This window comes from Monodelphis domestica, chromosome 4, assembly GCF_027887165.1.
Source record: "Monodelphis domestica isolate mMonDom1 chromosome 4, mMonDom1.pri, whole genome shotgun sequence".
Lineage (NCBI taxonomy): Eukaryota > Metazoa > Chordata > Mammalia > Didelphimorphia > Didelphidae > Monodelphis > Monodelphis domestica.
The window spans coordinates 152,319,591-152,334,334 of record NC_077230.1 but is presented as its reverse complement, the minus strand read 5'-3'; the positions used below and the strand labels follow the sequence as shown (position 1 = coordinate 152,334,334).

At 35.9% G+C, this 14,744-nt stretch overlaps 1 long non-coding RNA gene across 1 annotated transcript in view; it reads right to left on the bottom strand.

Moving 5' to 3' along the window:
- Positions 1-3,076: 3,076 nt before the first annotated feature.
- The window catches only part of LOC130453699 (uncharacterized), a 47,498-nt gene continuing 35,830 nt past the window's right edge, over positions 3,077-14,744 (bottom strand). Inside the window, exons 2-3 of the long non-coding RNA XR_008911202.1 lie at positions 6,744-6,801; positions 3,077-3,931 (exon numbers count right to left, since the gene is read on the bottom strand). This is a non-coding gene — a long non-coding RNA (uncharacterized LOC130453699). The remainder of the gene's footprint in view (positions 3,932-6,743; positions 6,802-14,744) is intronic.

Genomic DNA, 14,744 nt, shown 5'->3' with positions numbered 1-14,744 from the left:
CCTTGTAGCTACTGGTCCCCCTGCCTACCAGAATCTTCTCATTTCTAACCCTGATACTACTCTAGACAAATTAAGTGATCTGAACTAGGGTTGAGGAAGAGACAACTCAGTGAAATTTTTGATGGCATAATATTTTAACAATTGATTAGGATCCCATAACAACCTGATAATGATTCTAAAAAATGTTAAGTATTAGTTGGTCATGATGATAACAATGCTTTAAGCTTTATAAAACACTTTAGTTAGCATTACCTCATTTACTCTCCACAATTAGATGAGGTTAGTGCTATTATTATTATCCACTTGCACATGAAGAGAAAGAAAGAAAAAGAGAGAAAGATACAGACATAGGAAGGAAGGAAGGAAGGAAGAAAGAAAGAAAGAAAGAAAGAAAGAAAGAAAGAAAGAAAGAAAGAAAGAAAGAAAGAAAGAAAGAAAGAAAGAAAGAAAGAAAGAAAGAAAGAAAGAAGGAAAAAGAAAGAAAGAAGGAAGGAAAAAGAAAGAAAGAAAGAAAAAGAAGGAGAAAGAAAGAAGGAAGGAAGGAAGGAAAAAGAAAGAAAGAAGGAAGGAAAAAGAAAGAAAGAAAGAAAGAAGGAAGGAAAAAGAAAGAAAGAAAGAAAGAAAGAAAGAAAGAAAGAAAGAAAGAAGGAAGGAAAAAGAAAGAAAGAAAGAAAGAAAGAAAGAAGGAAGGAAAAAGAAAGAAAGAAAGAAAGAAAGAAAGAAAGAAAGAAAGAAAGAAAGAAAGAAAGAAAGAAAGAAAGAAAGAAAGAAGGAAAAAGAAAGAAAGAAAGAAAGAAAGAAAGAAAGAAAGAAAGAAAGAAAGAAAGAAAGAAAGAAGGAAGGAAGGAAAAAGAAAGAAAGAAGGAAAAAGAAAGAAAGAAAGAAAGAAAGAAGGAAAAAGAAAGAAAGAAAGAAAGAAAGAAAGAAAGAAGGAAAAAGAAAGAAAGAAGGAAGGAAAAAGAAAGAAAGAAAGAAAAAGAAGGAGAAAGAAAGAAGGAAGGAAGGAAGGAAAAAGAAAGAAAGAAGGAAGGAAAAAGAAAGAAAGAAAGAAAGAAGGAAGGAAAAAGAAAGAAAGAAAGAAAGAAAGAAAGAAAGAAAGAAAGAAAGAAAGAAAGAAAGAAAGAAAGAAGGAAGGAAAAAGAAAGAAAGAAAGAAAGAAAGAAAGAAAGAAAGAAAGAAAGAAAGAAAGAAAGAAAGAAAGAAAGAAAGAAAGAAAGAAAGAAAGAAAGAAGGAAGGAAAAAGAAAGAAAGAAAGAAAGAAAGAAAGAAGGAAGGAAAAAGAAAGAAAGAAAGAAAGAAAGAAAGAAAGAAAGAAAGAAAGAAAGAAAGAAAGAAAGAAAGAAAGAAAGAAAGAAAGAAAGAAAGAAAGAAAGAAAGAAAGAAAGAAAGAAGGAAGGAAAAAGAAAGAAAGAAAGAAAGAAAGAAAGAAAGAAGGAAAAAGAAAGAAAGAAAGAAAGAAAGAAGGAAAAAGAAAGAAAGAAAGAAAGAAGGAAGGAATTAAGTGAGATGATTTTAGCTGGGTTTATAATCTACATTTTCTTGTCATAGAGATCCTTTTCCCTCTAACTTGCTTTTTATTACTGGATGCACACTCCCACTCCATAGATGCCTGATTTCTCTATTGTCCCAGCAGGGCAAGTTCAAATAGTTGTCAAAGGAGTGTGAATAGTAGCAGTGTGGTCAGGGTAAGTCAAAACTGCTTCTAAGGGAGGAGAACAGAAGTTGTCACATCCAAAGCTCAAAATATGGGCCTATTTTGATGGTCACACTAGGAACCATGAATGATGGGCACAGCTTGAGGGAATGAGTTCATTATTTATGTTCTCGTGTATATGTCTGTGTATGTTTCTCAAAAAGCCTTATATTGTTGGGAAATGTTTTGTTTCTTATTCTAAATTAAGTTACTTTATTGACCATGTTATTTGTTCTGTGCTAATGGGATGTTAAGAAAAGGCAATACAAGACATAGTTTCTTCTCACTCTGCTATCTTGCCAAAAATAATACTGACCTTGATTCTTGGTTAAAACTTAAATATCAAGTATATCTAAGGTTGATTTTTATGTTAACAGAAAAGATTCTGCTATTAATACTGCCATGATGAATATAAATGAAGCCAAAACATAAAGGCTACCAAAAGGTTTCCTTCCCTGGGACCTTCTGAAGCCCTTTATATTATATGCACAAACACAAATGAATATATATACGTACATGTACACATGTGTATGTATTTCTATTCAGAAACACATGCATACATACTACATATAGGCATGTATATATGTGTTCACATGTGAATATCTTTACATACATATTTTACACACATATGTTAATATATACATGCATACAAACGTATAGGTTTATACACATATACTTTCATGTTTATAAATCATGTGTTACATGTGTTCACAAGCAAATGTTTATAAGTGTGCATATAGACACATGGAAATGTACATACACATGTGCATTTTAGACATGTCTTTTGTTGTAGTATTTGACTTTCTAGATATATTTATTGCTATATGCACATGTTTCTATACAAGCATTCCAAAATTAAGGAATAATAACTTAAAGGTTTTTTCATGCATGCATACATCATCATCATGTCAAGCTAGATGAATCCTGGAGGCAGTTTAAATCTTAAGCCAATTGATAAAAACCCAATTAAATTACTGAAGTTACTTTTCAATAGACTGTGTATTCAGGTAAGTTATCTCCAATTTTGTACCTTTTCTGGGTTATCAAAAATGTTCCTAAGGCTACAATGCTCTGTTTTGTGGTATTAAATATCTCCATTTTCCCCATTCTCACTCCTTTGTTTTGCCTCTATTTTTATTGATTCTCTTCCCTTTCTTACATTCCTTCTGTTTTTCATTTGTGGTAATGAAAATCAGTAATTAGACTATGATGGGAATCCAAGGAAAGGATTGTTTAATGAGGGGAAAGCACACATTATTTTCATTTTCATTCATCCCAGAAGTTTTCAGTTGCATTTCACAAGTGTAATTTTATCAGGAAACTTGATATCAATAATGTTGCCATCCGTGCTTTCCATTTGGTAGAGTTTCATGGTGGCTCCATTTGGCATTGATTTTGATTCCATTTAATCACTTTGGCTTCTATCTACTTGGAGGCAAACAAAACCTGTAATCAGCGTGCCGTAAATTTGCCATGAGACCACAGGCTGTGGAGGAAGAGCTGTGTAAATTTGCTGAGAGAAGGTAAATTTATGACAAGCTGATTAAAGCTTTGGGGCCCTTTTGTATCAGTCAGAATCCCTGGGGAATTCAGGGGCCACTGAGTTCACCCTGTCATGGAATGTGAATATGACTGCTACACAAGTGCACATCACACTCTTGTGTTCTTTATTGTGTCTACAGTAATACTATTGTGCTCAAAGCACGGCACGTCAAGGGTGCTCTATTTGATCCCTCTTTCCAGGTTCCCAGGTCATAGAAGTCAGGAAATAGAGAGGAGATAGTATGCAACACCAAAGGGTCAAGTATTTGCAAAACCTCTTTGCACATATATGTTTATATATTTTCTTCTTTTCTCCTTTATGATGTATAATTTTCTTTTTTTTCAAAACTGTGATTTATTTTTTAACCACTGGCTTGTTATAGTGAAGTTCCTAGGTATTTCCCTCTCTCCCATTCCTCCCTACACAGAGTAGGCATATGTGTAATTTTTGAAGAATGTTCCAGAGAAAGATTATCTTTGGGAGATATTTTGAATGTTCCAGTGAAAAAGAACTCTGTTTCTTCTTTCATAAAATGAGGCAGTTAAATTGAATGTTTATGGTTTATGGTCCATTCTAGCTCTTGACATTTGATTAAATGATTTCTTTTTTAAAATCATTTAAATTAATTAATATTTTTTATTTTTGTGTCTTCTGTTTCTCACTGTATTCCTTCCTCATGTCCTCTCCAAAAGTCACTGTTTATAACACAGAATTTTTTTTAAAGGAAGAAGAAACAAAATTTTAATTGAGCAATACATGTTAAAAAATCCTACAAGATAAGTAAAATTTCACACTGCAATGATGCTTTTTTATATAGATGGACAAATATGGAGGGAGGACATTTAGCAGTAATGATTTCTTTTTAATCCCCTCTTTATCCTTTCAGATTTGTTTATTTTATAGGTTCCTAAAATGGTCATTGTTGCTTGTAGTCTTAGGAACAAGCATGATGAAGTTAAAACTCAATGCTAATATTTATATATTGTCACTAATAAAACAGGAAAGTAATATATCCCACTAAACTAGGCCTATCTAAAAAGATGGCATTAATACCATTCTTCAATGTTCCCCCCACTAAGATCTGCCCTACTCATTTCTCTTCTCCCACGCCAAGGCCAAGAAGGGAAATCCAAAATCAGGAAAATTCTCCAGGTAGAATATCCTTCTGGTAATTCCTCCAAATACCTGCCTATGAACAATGACAAGACCCACTTTAGTGGACTCTAAATATTATATATATGGTCTTTAGACAAAATAATCTCAAAGAAAGTCAAAATGGTGATTTCCTTTCCTTCATTTACAAAGATGGCACTATTGATCCACCATCAGTTGGGCATGAATTAAATTTTTTTTTGAGCATAAATAGTTTTTTTTTCCTTTTGCAGCTCCATTCACAATCTCTTCCCCCATCTATCTAGAACTAGATGATGGAGTATTAATCTCCTTCCAAAGCTTTCCTTCATGGAAGGTTCACAAACATTCAGTTACGTCATTTTCCATTTCAGCAGCTCTACTTGGCTTTAGCTCCATGGAATACCATGCACCTGTGTATGCTTCCTTTTGTATGGTGTCATCTTGAAAGAGATCATTAGCTCTTTGAGGGGCAGAGGCTATTACTTTTTCTAATTTGTATCCACAGCATGTAGCATGATGTTTGGCATATAATAAACACTTAATAAATGTAAATTGAATTGAATTAGAAAGAATTACATAATTTAGAACCTAAATGGGACACTAGATTCCCTTTACCCTCCCTCCTTATTTGCTTCAATTGTCATTTGATTCAAAGGTTTATCTCTTGAAAGGATCTTAAAAGTCATGAAGTCCAGCTCTCTCATTATAAAAGTAAGGGAATAGATGAGGTCCAAAAGTACTTCTTTAGAGTCACCCCCTAGGATTTGCACACTCAGATCATCTGACTTATTTAGTGCTTATTCTATTTTGCCTCTCTCTTTTGTTTGCAGGACAAGGAAACTGAAATCCAGAGAAACAGATGACATGCCCAAGGTCATAGAGTCATGTTGTTGTTATTCAGGCATTTCAGTTGTGTCTGACTATTTGTGACCTCATTTGGGGCTTTCATAGCTCAGATACTAGAGTGGTTTGCCATTTCCTTCTTCAGCTCATTTTAAAGATGAGGAAACTGAAGCAAACAAGAGTTAAAATACTTTGCCCAGGGTCCAATTGCTAGTAAATGTCTGAGACTTGATTTGGGCACGGTCTTCCTGATTCCAGGCCTGACCATCTAGCTGTCTCATATATTCATGAAAGAGAATAATCATAGCTAAACCACTCAAGCTTCATCCCTGTGCTTTTACTTGTGATATTGGGCTAATTAATCAAACTAACTAGTCACAGTCTCAAAAGAAGCCAAAAAGGACCATATGGAGTAATAAGCTGAAAGTCACAAGTTGTGAATCACCAGAAAAGTGCCATCCAAAAAAAAAGTAGGTGTTTCTAAACTAATAAACTAATTGTCGCAAATGTATCTGAGCTTAGGGTAGATGTTGTCGAACCTCCACTCCGGATAGCCAAGATTACATAGCTGTGGCCATAAATTTAAACATAATTTATTTCAAGATGTGGCCATGAGTTGATTTCATTCCATTTTTAGGGCATTTCTATGAATGGAGGGATAATTCTGGGCTATAACAACACAGCAGTAGAATCTTTTGGCAATGATCCCCTGATGTGGTCAGCAACAACTACAGCAGCTGCGATTCCTAAAAAAGAGCCCGGGTGGTACTTGTTTTATAATGATTCAGCAGCAAAATCAGCAAAAGAAAGTCCACTAGAAGTTCTATCTCTAAAGAACTTCCCTTCTCCTGTGAAATCTGAAAAGTCATCATCCCCAACTCTCATTCTAATGGAGATACTAAGAGCTATGGTATGCCTTTGGGGGATAATGTTTGTTCAATTTGTTCAGTCATTGAGTTCAACTATTCATGACCCTATTCAGGCTTTTCTTGGTAAAAACCTTGGAGTGGTTGCCATTTCCTTCTCCAGCTCATTTTACAGATTAAGAAACAGAAGCAAACAAGGTTAAGTGAATTTCCCAGGGTCACATACCTAGCTAGGAAGTGTCTGAGGACAGATTTGAACTCAGAAAGGTGAGTCTTCCTCACTTCAGGCCTGTTTCTCTATCTACCGTGCCACCTAGTTACCCAAGGGATAATAATATTGTTCTTCAGTGGACCACATAATTGCCAAAGGACCTGTCACATACATGTCTTGTAAATGACTCAATTAAAGAGATTCTGGAATGGAGTGGACCCATGGTGCTAGAGGCAACATTCCTAACAGCTCACTACTTTAACTTTCTCAAAACAATGCTACTCCCCCAGGGTTCTGTAAGGAAACCCACAGAAAGACAACTCTAGGCACTGAATTAAGGACACATTATTGAGCCCTGACTGCAGGCAAAATGACAGCAATAACAACCCACCAAAGTTTCATGTTTAAACAATATTTCTAGAACTTGTAGCACTTATAAGGGTAAAGTCATACCTTTTATCCAAGAAAAGCAAGAATCTTGTCTCATTTAGTCATGATGATACAAAATTCTCTGAAAAAAATGAGACAACATCATAAAATAATAATATCTGATAGCAGGATAATTATAGAAATAAGTGTAGAATTGCTATATATACTGAAACTCCACTTACGTCAACATCATCACCAGCTACTATATTGATTAAGTATAATTTTTAAGTATCATGGTGGAAAATTCCTACACATTCATTCAGCAAACTTTATAAGATCTTACTGAGTACAGAGCTTTGTGACTGAGGGCCAAATTCTGGCAAGGGAGGGTATAGCTCAAGGTTCATATGAGATATAATTCCTGTCTTCATGGAACTTATCATGTAAGAGAATTAAATTACTATACCATACATTACATAAGAGCATCAGTCACTTGCAATATCAAATACTATGTGTGGCTCAAAAGGGAAGGTCTTTACCAACAGAGGAGATCATTGAAATCTTTATGGAGAAAAGAAATATATGGATTGTATTTTGGAATTTGAGTCAGTCAGTTAAAAATTATTTGTTAAATATCTACTGGGATTTAATGATTGTACTAAGCATGAGAATACAAAGAAAGGCTCTCAAAGAAAGGGTAGCTAAGTGGCACAATGGATAGAGCACTGCAATTGGAATCAGGAAGACATCTTCATGAGTTCAAATCCAGCCTCAGACACTACTGGCCCTCAGTTTCTTCATCTGTAAAATGAGCTAGAGAAGGAAATAATATGCTACTCCAATATCTGCCAAGAAAACCCCAAATGGCATCATGAACAACAACAGTTATCAAAGAGCTCACAGTCTAATTGGAGATTCAAAGTAGGGAAGAAAATTCCAGACATAGGGAATGCTGTGAACAAAGGTATGGATGTGGAAGGGTGCTATAAGTTTCCAAGGAGTACAAAAAATTCAGCTAGTTTGAGGAAGGAATCTGTAGCAGGAAAAAAAATCTGACATCAAGTGAATATAGGAGAGTGGTAGTAATTTATGAAGGAGCTTCAGTGGCAAAGAGTTTGAGCATTATTCAATTGGCAATGGAGATAAATAGAAGATATTTTAGCAAATGAGTGATGTGATAAGATGTGTGGCAAAGTCTAGAAGCAATATGAAAGATAGTTTATCAAGAGGAGAGACCTCAGATAGGAAGACCTGTTAGCAAACAATTGCAATTGTCCAGGCAGATTCTAATGAGGATTTAAATGAGAGTTATGTCAGTGAATAAAGATCATAAACAGGCAAGGCATAGATGCAAGATATATTTCAGAGACAGAACCAGACTTGGTAATAGAATGTCTGTGAAAAAATGAGTTAGAAGGGAGAGTCAATGATCAATAATTCAATCAATAAGTATTTATTAAATATCTTCTGTCTGCCAGGCACTGTGCTAGGTCCTGGGGTAACAAAAACAAAGGAAGAAAGTTTCACATTTTAATGAGATATAATGATAATCTAAGGGATACAAACAAGGATGAGAAGATGAATAATGGTGCCACAGACCAAAATTATGAAGATTAAGTATGTTTCCCTATCTCTTGAGAGAAAAATAATGGGCTAGAAGTGAAAAATCTAATTAATATACAATGTGTGGATTTGTGACCAATATGTGGATGTGTTTTGCTTCACCCAACTTGTGATTATAAAGGATGATGGTGAAGTTTTCCCCCCTACTTTATGAATGAAGGAATTATGGGAGATAGAGAAGGAGTAATGATAGTGAGACAGTTTGAAGAGTGAGAGAGAATCAATGGAGAACTTTTTAAAAATGCACAGAACCTAATAGAAAGATACTCAGAAAGAAACAGGCAAGGGACATGTCTTTGAAACATGCTAACTGGTTCAGAGGAAGCCAGAGTTCTCTTTCTCTCTCTCTCTCCCCTTTTCTCTCTTCCTTAATATCTTCCCTCTATTGTAAAATAAACTACCATAATTTCATTTATTTGAGTAATTCATTTTGGGATTTAGAAATTAAATCCCTGGTGATCAAGCTTTTATTATTTTATTATTTTATTATTATTATATTTTATTATTTTATTATTAAGTCCAACCATATAAAATCCAACACCGAGAACCTCAGAGGCCATAGTCCAATTTGCATCTGACACAAGAGACATTTCTTTAGAATCTTGAACAAGCGGTCATGGAGTTATCACTTGAAGATCTCCATTTAGAGGAAGTACTTGGAGTTCTGAGGAATCTCAGTATAACTTATATGTCATTATAATAATTAAGAAGTTTGGTTTTGGGTTTTGGGGCTTTTTCTTTTATATTAAACATAAATCTGTCTTTAAGCTTGTACCCATTTCTTCTACTCTTATTGTCAGAGACCATATAGAACAATTACCTCTTCCATATGCCAGCCTGTCCAATATATGCCTAGGTTCTTCTCTAAGTCTTTTCTTCTCCATGTTAAAGATCCTCAGTTCTTTCAAATAATTTTTGGGTGGAAGGTTGTTCACTTTTCCACCATTCTGGTCATCCTCTTCAGAATGCAGTTCAGTATGTCTTGCATTCCTAAAATGTGGTATCATTAAGTGAACAAAGATATCCTTTTATCAGAAAATAGCATAATGGGAATACTATTACCTTTCTAGTCCTGGACTGGCCTGTCGATGTAAACTAAGATAGCATTACCTTTTCTGGCTTCCATGTCATGGTGCTTATATTGAGGACAGTCAGCCATCCAAACCTTTATCCTAGGAACTGTGGTCTATTCAATAGTGCCCCTATTCTGTCCTTGTAAAATTGATTTGCTAAAGCCAAGTGTGAAACTTTTGAGTTATCCCTGACATATTTTCTTATTTGTCTTGACATATTTTTCTAGTCTGTTGAGATCTTTTAGAATCCAGATACTGTCATTCAATATGTTAGTTATTTAAAACAACAACAGCAACAAATCCTTACCTTCTGTCATAGTAGCAATTCTAAGACAGAAGGGCAACAAAGGCTAGGCATTTGGGTATTAAGTGACTTGCCCAGGGTCACACAGTTAGGAAATGTCAGAAGCCAGATTTGAACCTAGGTCCTCCCAAATCCAAGCCTGACTCTGTGCACTGTGTTATCAAGCTGTACCCCCATTATTGTTTCGTCTTCAAATATGATGAAAGTATATCTTTTTCTGATTCATTGATAAAAATATCAGCACAAGGACAAAGATAGATCCCTGGAACATTCCATTAGAAATCTGCTATTTGAGTCAGAATATTTAAAATGAAAAGGTTTGAGAGAGATACTGTAGGCAACAATGAGATGTGGAATTAATAAGGAGAGAGAGAAAGAATGGTTTGGGCAGCTAAGTGGTACAGTAGATAGACTATGGAACTGGAGTCTGGAATATAAGTTCAAATCCATCCTCAGACACCAGATATGTGACCCTGGACAAGTCACTTAAACCTGTTTGCTTCAGTTTTCTCTTCTGTAAAATGAACTGGAGAAGCACAGAGCAAACTCCTCCAATATCTATGCCAAGAAACCTCAAAATGGGGTCATGGAGAGTTGGACACGACTAAACAAGAGAAAGAAGTTTGTACAGAACTGGTGGGAAAAGAAGGGTAGGAAGAATTCATCTGGAATTGCTTAGTATCCCTGGAGCAAAAGTGGAAAAATCAAATGGTAAAGATGGTCCAGGCATGAAGATTACTATGTCGGGAAGGAAGAAGTGAGAAAGTAATTTTTTTAATGGTCCTAGTTAGCAAAATAAAGTGACTGTTCATGAATGAAGGTTAAATAAGAGGCAAATAAAGCCATAGTGGGAGGAAGGGGTGGGGATGGACTCTAATAATTGCTATGGATCAAGGAACCAGAGGTTACTGTAAGGGCAAAAACAGTCTGAGTGGGAGAGGTGGACAGATGGAAAGGAAGGAGGTTGTGCTGGGAGGATGGAATTCCAAAGTTCAAAGGACTATTGATTCTAGATCTTGGCAGTGGTATGGTTTCTTGAAATGAAATTTAATCTGAGGCCACGCTTGAGTGCAGATGATATGTGATAAGCAAGTTATTGGAGTCTCAGAGGGTTGAGGAATTGAGAGATAGGATTGGTAGGACAGTGGTCAACATGAAAAATTAATTCTCTGAGGATGATGGCATGGTCTGAAGTGGAGAGGAAGAGCATTGCCCAGGACTAAAATCACTGTGAAAATTAGAAGAATGACCCTCTCTCATAGCCTCTACATCTCCTGCAAGAAGCACCTTTCTTATACCTTCTAAGACAACTTCAAGAGAAGTGATAGATTTCTATTTCTAAAAGTTGATAAGGTCTGAGATTCCACAGCTCCTCAAGGAAAATGGCTCACAAATCCATTGCTCCCTTCAGCTCCATTAGACAATTGTGATTTGTGGTAAGGAGAAAGTTTCTCCCAGGGCCTCCCATTGAGCCTGTGCAAACATCTGCCTTCACTTTGTGGAGGTGGTGACACTCCCGATGCCAGTGATCTCTGGAGGGGTCCAAACAGTTCCACTTTTAATGAGCAACAGTTTCCAAATCCACATTAATTGAAAAGATCTTTCTCACAAGAAAAAAAAAACATCTTGTTAGCATTTACAAAGGCTTTATTTGTTAGGAGGTCTTCTGTTTGGTTTGGAACTCAGCAAGACAGATGCTGAATGGGGAAGTTCCAAAAGTATCAGTCACCCTGACCCATTTTTTTATCGCTTCCTCTGCTTTCTCCCAACACAGATGTAGAGAACAAGACAAAAAAGAGGAAATTGAAACGTACTGCATAGATATAGCTATGCTCAGCAAACAGTCTTTTGGGAGTCTATGACAAGAGCTTGCAAAACTAGAGGACTGGGTTGGCTTCTTCCCTGAGTCCTCTGCTCCCATATCAATATTCCCATAATTCCACAATAGAAAGCATCAGCATTAATTGAGATGTTTCTTGCAATTGCTACAAAGTGAGGTGGCTTTGGTAAAGTGAAAAAGCCTGTCTGCCCCTTACAGGGTCAGAGAACCATAGAATTGTAGTTAGATGGATCTTAGACGATCTTAGAGAGTCTAACAAAAAACAGGGACTCTTTTTTTTTTACTTCCCCAGGACAACGGTTTAATAAATGTTCTTTTGATTCCCAGATCAACAACTTGTTTTATTGATGAAGAAAATAAGCCTCAGAGGTCAAACTTGACCAACGTCTTCTAGCTAGTAAGTGACAGAGGGAGAATTTGAGCATGTCTTCTGAGCTTTAAGTCCATAAATGTCTCCACTATACACTTCTGCCTTTTATGCCATCTCATTGAGTTGTGTCATCTCACATAAGTCATTTTACTTTCTTGGTCTCAGTTTCCTCATCCAAAAATCAAGACATGACTATATCAGAAGTATTAAACTTTTGGAAGATGAATGAAAACTTAGTTCTGGACCAACTAGGTTAAAATATCATTGAGAAATTTTTTAAATTAAAATATAATATTTGAAAGATAAAGTTAATTTGAGGTTTCCTAAATCAATATGTGGACCACAGGGAGCTGATTTCAATTTGAGTTTGATATCCTTGGACTACATGATGTCTACTTTCCCTTCCTATTCCAAATATTGTGTTCTTTGGACACAGGCAAAACCCCAAGTTCTGTCATAAAGTTGCAAAATTTCATTACCTACATATAGGTCTTCTGAAGTCAACAAATGATGGTGAATTGTGGCTCACAGGAAAGAGAGAGGACAATTCTGAAAGGAATTGACTAGTTGTATGATTTTGGCTAAATCATTTAACCTTTATAGACCTTTGGGTTCACAGATGTCAAAAGAGGGAAAAGATTTACATGATCTCTGATTTCTTCCAAATCTAAAATTATCTAATTCTAGATTCTCAGGTTTAAGAGAGGGTTGATTCCTATTTCCAGGAAGAAAACTATATGTAATTCATCAGGGGATGATTCCATTCTCAGTGTACTCATGATGTATTACTTGAACTTATAATGACTTAGCCGCTTAAATGGACTGTGGGCAATGGATGATGATGGAGCAGTAAGGGGAGACCACAATTCTGAAACATTTGCCACGTGACCCTTCAATTCCAGGTAGAGATGTCAGGAAACAGAGAGGCCTGGAAAGGGGGACAGGAAAAATGTCTGGCGGAGAAATTTGGAGAGGTCTCATGTATTTGCCTCACCTCATTTAACAAAAGGCTATTTTATATTCATCTGCTATATGCAAGCTGCCATGGTGAAGAGCTTTGGGAGATATAAAGAAGAATGAAACTCATTCCTTGCTCTCTTAGAGCTTATGAAAGAGATAAAATGTGTAATGGGAAAACTACAATAAATGCAATTATGCCCACAGAAATTAAGTGTGAGAATAGCAGGAAAAGACAATGAAGGTCTAGCATCAAAGAATCCCGGTGACAATCAGTAGGACTGGCTTACACAAAGAGTAGAATTTCTCTATAACACCTAGTTGCCAATTATTCTTGAGAAAGTCACTTAACCTCTCTGAGACTCAATTCCTCATCTTTAAAATGAGGTTCAACATATAGCCCTGCCAAAGGACTATTATGAGCAAAGTTTTTTGTAAACCTTAATTCTACACATGTCTAGACATTAAATAGTGATATCTATTAAACGTCCTCACTATGTTCCCCCAACTCAACTAGGATACTGCCTCCAACATAGTAGGCAATTAAACGTTTGTTGAATTGAATCTAATTTAGCCCTAATTTAGCTGGATAGGGTAGAGTGGAGTGGTGGGAGATTATTGGGAGGAAGGATCATAGCCCAGTGCTAAGTAGCTTCCTAAGCACTAAGTTCCATTTTAAATATTGTTCCTGTTGGACTTTGGAAAAGCAGTTTTGAAAGCATGATCTTCAGCAAACTGGCCCTTCCCAAAGCCAGTGTGAGTGTGTGGTGACAGGATGTTGTCTCCAAGATGTCAAAAGCTGTTTTTACTTACCACAGAGTGTCTAGGCAACAAGATGCCAGGAAGCATTAAGAGATGGTAAATAATAGCAACAATTCCTATAGAAACTATCCTGTATGTACTTCCTTCCTTCATCTCTACAAATCATTACATATGAAAGATAAGCATTTCTTGAGATTATATAAGATTCAGCGCTACCAGGACAGCAAGGGATTGTTGGGGAACCCCAAACTATGTAGAGCAAGAGATTCTGAAAAACTTCTTGTAACCTAACTCCACCTGCTTTGAACCTATGACATTGATATTAAGGCTAAGGATTGAATTGTTAGCAGGCAACTTCAGGAATCATGGTGAGTGAGAACAGGAAAGAAATGGCTGATTGCCAGGAGATGAGAGATAAGTAAATAAAGGAAGATTAGAGGAGGTTTGGATCTCAAACTGTTCCTTCTTCTCACAGAAAAAGAGATTAAAAAATAGTTTTTCCCTAGAAAATAAGAGAAGAGCCATAGAGCCTACTATCTTACACTGACTTATTTATTTTGTGCAGTATACATGAAGCAGTTAGGTAGCACAGTAGAGAGATCTCTGGAAGACCTGAATTCCAATTTGGCCTTGGATATTTACTAGTTGTGTGATCATGGGCAAATCACTTAACCTCAATCTCTCAGTTTCCTTATCTCTAAAATGAGGAGAGTAAAAGCCCCTACCTCCCAGGAATGCTGAGGGAATTAAATGATATAATATTTATAAATCGCTTTATAACCCTTAAAGAATTCTAAAAATCCTAGCCAATATACATAAATGTGTGTATGTGTGTTTTTACTTATTGTCTCCTTCATTAGAATATAAATTCCTTAGAAATAAAGATTATTTTAACTTTTGTTCTTATACTCCAACATCTGGCACATAGTAGGCTCTTAATACTTGATTGGTTGATCAATTAATTGATTTTTCTGCCTTGGATAGACTGAAATGTCAGGGTAGGGATGGAGGTATTTCTGAGCACTGGGAAATTCCACTGTTAAAAAAAAACAACAAAAACTATGTATCTTCTCTGTATAGTCCACTAATTAGGGATCATTTACGGTTAACTGGCAATTTTGTTTATGACTTTACAGTCATTTTGCCCTTGAAAATC